This window comes from Geospiza fortis, unplaced genomic scaffold (assembly GCF_000277835.1).
Source record: "Geospiza fortis unplaced genomic scaffold, GeoFor_1.0 scaffold29, whole genome shotgun sequence".
Lineage (NCBI taxonomy): Eukaryota > Metazoa > Chordata > Aves > Passeriformes > Thraupidae > Geospiza > Geospiza fortis.
The window spans coordinates 1,064,211-1,070,484 of NW_005054349.1; positions in this window are offsets into that span (position 1 = coordinate 1,064,211).

The following is a 6,274-nucleotide window of genomic DNA, read 5'->3' on the forward strand; positions in this document are numbered from 1 at the left end:
CTGCCTGCCACAGCCCGTGGGCACGGGCAGGCTGTGGTAACGAGTGGGGTCAGCCTGGCTGTGCAGGGAGCACCTGCAGCGGGGCTGAGCAGGGTGTGGGGGTTCCCTGGTGCAGAACCCCCCTGAGCTCGAGCCTTGTGCTGAGCTCTCAGTGCAAGCAAACCCAGCCAGGAGGGGTCACTGGGCCTGGCCTTGGAGAGCCAGAGCTCTGCCAGGGGTCTCCCCTGGGTGTAGGGTGGGAGGGGACCCTGACAGTGCTGGCAGTGGCTGAACTGGGTGTCCCAAAGCAACCTGCAACTGGCAGTTCTTCTTTTGTCTCCTGAAATTACCCTTGTTCTAGGTTTGGATGCCAAATCCTCTTTCACCTACATCTCTTTTTCTTTCCACACACACCTTGTTCTCTAATTAGCTGAATTTCTGTCTCTGCTTTACTTCCACTTTAGTCCTTTTCCCAGCTCTGCTCTTAGATCTTGCTGTTCTTTACTTTTTGTCTGCCCTCTCATGGCTGGATATTTACTTGCTTGTTTTAATTTCTCCGGCGGGAAAGCCTTTCCCGCACCACATCTTGTAGACATCAGAGGATCTTCTGGGCCCCTCTCTGTCCTCCCCTTCCCTGTGCCGGCGTTTTCCCTTTGCTCTCTCCCCCTGTGCGAGCTGTGCTGCTGCTCTGCTCTCACTGCCATGGTAACTTCAAAAAGACACGGCCATTTGATACAGCAGAAGTCCGCAGGAGAGAGTGTGTGCGTGTGGATGTGCCAGGGGAGGAGAGGGAGCATCCTTCCCCTTCCTCCTTTCATTTCTAGGTTCAAAGCCTTCCACTGCAGCTGCTGGGAGGAGGCAGGCCAGCTCTCTGTGGGACAGGAGCCGTGAGCCCCATCCTGCTCCCCGTTTTGGGGCTGGGGATGCTCAGCTGCTCCCCGAGCCCAGCTCCTGCCTCTGCAGCAGCCAGGAGGGGGAAAAACGAGGCAGGAACATCTTAAAAGTCTAAAGCATAGCAAGGAAGAGCTCTGCTCCTGGGGGAAAGAAACATGGGGGGCATTAGGAGCTCTTTCCTCGGCTCTCACACTTATCCTTGAAAGTCTGCAGTGGAGGAGAGCAGCACAACCCTGCAAAGCACAGCAGGCACGGGGGCTGCAGCAGCAGGGTGGGGTGGGACTGGGCCCTCGGGGAGGGTGAATGTTGGGGGGCTCTCCCTGAGCCTCTGGGCACGAGGGGAGGCATCGAGGCAGAGATTCCCCAGGGTGTGGCCCCGGTAAGCCTGGGGATCCCACCTGGGGCTGCAGCCAAACCTGGGGCTGTGGAAGGAGGGGTGGAGGCTGGGGCTGCAGCTTTCAGCCCCATCCCCACAGAGCAGGCAGCACCATTAGCCCATGGCATCATAGAAAAAGAATCACACAATCATGAAAGGGTCATGAATGGTTTGGGTTGGAAGGAACCTGGAAAGGGAGCTCACTCCAAACTCCCTTGGGCAGGGACACCTTCCACTGGGCCAGGCTGCTCACAGCCCCATCCAGCCTGGCCCTAAATACCTGCAGGGCCTTCCCATCCCTGCCCTGCCCCACAGAGGCAGTAGTGCCCTGGGTACTGAGCGCTGTGTGCCAGAGCTGGCTGGGCATGAGGAGCCAGAGCTGGAGCTGGGTCCCTTCAGTGTCTGGCAGCAAAGGGCTGTCCTGGGAAATACAATTACTGCTCTGGACTGGTTGTATGTTTCTTCACAGTCTCATTTTGAAAGCAATAATGATCTTTTCCTCTTCCCTGGCTGCTGGGGAGCAGCTAGGGGAGTTAGCTGGTGAGGGGTTGTGGGAATGGCTCCTGCCTGGGAGCGCAAGGGTGCCAGCAGGGAGGAGGAGACCTCAGCTTCTGCTCTCCCTGGTCTGTTACCAAAAGCTGAGACAGAATAACCAGAGAGATGTCTCTGTGTTGAGATATTTGTCTTGTCGAGCTGCTGGCAGGAAGACCCACAGGCTGTGGACAGAGGTGCAGCCCCAGGCACCATGACAGGGTGGCAGGACCATGGGAATCCCACCAGAAGCAGGGCTGGGACATGCCCGGGTGGAGGCAGCGCCTGGAGGGATCCCTGTGAGGCAGAGCAGGCTCCTCCCTGCTGGCTGGGCAGGAGGCAGGGCTGGAAGCAGCTTTTCTGCTGGGCAAGAACAAACCCAGTGCTCCACAGGGACCAAGGAGGGGATTCTCTGCAGAGATCTCCTTGTATAAATACCCTCCTGTGGCTTTTGATACGGCTGGGGAGGAGGGAGGAGCAACCTGCGCCAGCAAAGCTGGAACCTGCTTTTCTAATCTGTGAAACCAAGCAGGTAAAGGATAGAGGGAGGAAAGGAGCAAACAGTGGTGACCTTGCTGTGTGTCTTGGAGGAGCAGAAAGAGGTGCCTGAAATGATGCTGTGCCCTGAAATGATGCTCTGCCCTTCTCACCTGTGCCCCTCACACCTCTAGAGCTTTGTAGGGCACCTCTAATGACTGGTGCTGCCAATGAAGCAGGATGTGGCTGAAACCCCTTCCCTGGTGCAGTGGGAACTCAGGCCCATGATCTTTATCATGATAGCACCATGGCCAGGCTGTATGAATGCAGAACGCTTTTCATTCGCATGAATTCTCAAGTTACCCATAAGGGATTGACCAGGTGCTGGTGCCCTGCTCCTCAGCTGCTGTGCTGTGCTCCCACCAAGGAGCTGCAGCTTGAGACACGCCGGGACAAATGCAGCAAATCTTCCTGAGTGGGAGAAGCAGAGGCACACCTGGCCAGGTAGGGCAGCTTGGCCCCAGGGCTGGGCACTCCAGGTGCCTCCTGCAGGGTCTGGGTTCAGCTGGTGGCCCCGTTTCAGCAGGCAGGAACAGCCAGGGAAACTCCTTGGTCTTGGCTGAGCATCCTTGAAGGGATCTGCAGAGCCCCCTGGAGAGGAGAGAACTGATGGGGACGGTCCCTGAGGGAAAATTCAGTGAAAAAAGATGGAAAGAGGAAAAGGGACGTTCCATTTGGATTAATGCTGGTTTGGCTTTCATCTGAAAGTTCTATGAAAAATTGGAGGAAACTTGTAAATGAACTGATGTTTTGAGCTGAAAAGACCTGAAAGTCTGCTAGTGAAGGCTTTGACTTTATATTTTTCTGTAAGCAAATGGCAGACATGTTTTGATGCTTAATCTCATTTATTTTTATTGGAAAGGGTGTTTGGCTGTTTGGTTTTGTTTTCCCATGCTTTATATTGCAGAGAAAACATCCTTGATGGAAATGTGTGATCCAGGAGGGAATCTGAGAGTCTGCCACCAAACACATCTTTTCAGTACAAAATGTCCCCAGCACCAGAACCCTGGGTTAATTTGCCATTCTTGCTGGGCTACAGACAAACTGTTTAGCTGATTAGAGCTGTGCAAACACTCCCACCAGCACACACACTGTGTGTGCTCAAAAACCCACAAACAACAACGAGCCAGGGGCTGCTGTTTCCTACCGAGAGCCATTCAGTCTTTACTCCTGCCCAGCTCCTGGGTGTGAAATCAGCCCAAAACCACCTTTATCCCTGTGAGCCCTGGCTGTGGCTTTGTGTTCTTGCTGCCCAGAGCGGTGCCCAGCTCAGCCCTGGGGCTTCTCTGCACCTGTGGGGCTGCAGGGGCTGGGCCGGGCATCAGGAGCTCTCAGCCTGTCCTGGGGGAGATGGAATTGTCCTGTCAGTGTGGTTTGGGGCTCGGATTGAGAGGCTCTACCCCATCCTGGTGGGGATGGAATTGTCCTGTCAATGTGGTTTGGGGCATCAGTGTGGTTTGGGGTCTCAGTGCGGTTTGGGGCATCAGTGTGGTTTGGGGCATCAGTGTGGTCTGGGGTGTCAGTGTGGTTTGGGGTCTCAGTGCGGTTTGGGGTGTCAGTGTGGTCTGGGGTGTCAGTGTGGTTTGGGGTCTCAGTGAGGTTTGGGGTGTCAGTGTGGTTTGGGGTGTCAGTGTGGTTTGGGGTCTCAGTGCAGTTTGGGGTCTCAGTGCAGTTTGGGGTCTCAGTGCGGTTTGGGGTCTCAGTGTGGTTTGGGGATGGTGTGGAGGAGCTGCTCGTGCTCCTCACAGCAGCTGCAGCAGAACCTGCTCCTCTGGGAAGGGACAGGCTGGGAGCCTTCCTCACCTTCATCAGCCTCCCTTGTGGCGTGCAGGGGATGAAGGTGCCTGTGTGGAGGGAGCAGGTGGAGGCAGACTCAGGGATGAAGAGCCTGGAGGTGCCACTGGGTCCCAGGGGAGGTGGGAGGGCTGTCCAGCCTCTCCACAAGGGATGCTTGGAGGAGAATTCCAAAACACTCATGCAGTGTGTGACAGGGCTGCTCCCAAACCCACCCAAGCCCCAGGGGCAGGAGCACCGGGGGGCTGAGCCCCTCTGCTCCCTGCTTTGGGCTGAGCCCCGCGCCTGTGACACCCTGCTCTGCTGCTGGGCTGTTCTCAGGGAAATCTCCGTGCCGGCCCAGATGGGCTCCTTGTTGCTGGAGCAGTGTGAGCCCCTGCTTCCCAAAATCCAGCCTCAGAGCCCCGTGGTGGTTCTGAGGCAGAGCTGCAGGGACACACGCACAGAGCTGTGCCCATCACTGCTACCTGGAGCACACAGAGCCCCACCTCTGCTCCTGGGGAGGACAAACCCACACATCTGTTCTCATACAGCTTGGAAAAACAAATCTAACATCCCCCCCCCCCAAAAAAAAAACCTCAACCAAAAAAGGGCTGTTTTAAATTGAGCTCATATTTTTCCAAACTTCCTTTCTCTTTGTCCTTGAAGAAAGTCTCTTGGTTTCCTCTGTCTGCTTGCTGAGAATGAATTTCCTAGCAGGGACACCTTGTCAGCTTTTTTTCTTGGGTCGAATTCAATGTTTCAAATGAAATGCCTCTTTTAGTCTCATCTACTTCATCTACAAGAAGATGGGTGAAAAAATCTATTTTCTTTCTTCTTTTTAGAAGATTTCTGTTTTCCCTCCAAGTGGCCTTATGGCTCCTTTTAAGGAATTATATAACAAATTGTGAAAATCTGGAAGGGAGCTGGTAGTTTGATTTCTTTAAGACTCTCCCTTCTGCCACCAAGACAAAGAAAGGGAAAGTAACATTCAGTATACAAAAAAAATATAATAAAAAAAATCAAACCTACTGTTTTGCTTTTGAACAAGGTGCAAATTAGCGAATATTTGTTAAAATTTGAGACAGCAATTGTCTAAAAAAAATAGTTTCAAAGAAGAGAAGGTTGTTTTTTCTTCTTAAGTAAAAAAGCCCCTGAACCTTTCTTTCTTTTAACTTCAAAAGGGAGCCAGATTGCAGAGGAAGAGAGAAAAACCTTAAATCTCCTCTGAAGGGGAAGCAAGTAACTTAGTCAAAGTGATCTTATTTGTGAGGAAATAATTTTTGGTTCACTGTGGGGTTTTTTTCCCCTAAGATCATGATCAAGTGGTTTGTAAATTTTTCCCTGAGCTGGTGGGACCCCTGCTCCACCTGCAGAGGTGTGAGATTGTCACTCGCCTGGGCATGGCTGGGTTATGCTGAGCTGTTTCCAAAACCTCCATCAGCAGGCACAGAGCAGGAGCTGCCCTTGGCTCTGAGGAGGAGTTTTCAGTGTGCAGGAGCCCAGGGAAACGCTGCCAGCCCCTGCCATGGCGTTTGGCACTTGTTTCTGCAGTGGTGCAGAGGCACCAAGGTCAGATCCAGGGCTGGGGGAAGAGAAGTGCTGCCTGTCCTGCCTGGCAGCTCTCCCAGCCCCTGCTGTACCCATTCCAAATAAACAGCCGTGATAACGAGGGATTTCAGATGTGACCCACAGGTATTTCATGTTTGTGCAAGTGATACTCTCTGGGGAAGAGGCCCCTCTAAGGAGTGTTCTGTGCTGTACCTGTGAAAGGCAGAGCCAGCCTTGTCCACAGCAATATCAACCTCCCCACACATCTGTACCCACAGCATCTGCCCAGCCTTGGGCTGCTGATTTGCCACTGAACTCTTCATTTCAGCCCCAACAAGGTGCCCCAGTGGCACAGAGTGCTCCAGCCCTGGCAGTGCCCCGTGCCAGCTGCTGCCCAGGAGCTGCAGGGCATCACCCCAGAGCCAGATGGGGGAGAAGCTCAGCCTCCTGTACCTGCTGGGGGAAGCACCCAGCCTCCTGTACCTGCTGGGGACAAACTCAGCCTCCTGTGCCTGCTGGGGGAAGCACTCAGCCTCCTGTACCTGCTGGGGACAAACTCAGCCTCCTGTGCCTGCTGGGGGCAGCACTCAGCCTCCTGTGCCTGCTGGGGGCAACACCCACCCTCCTGCGCCG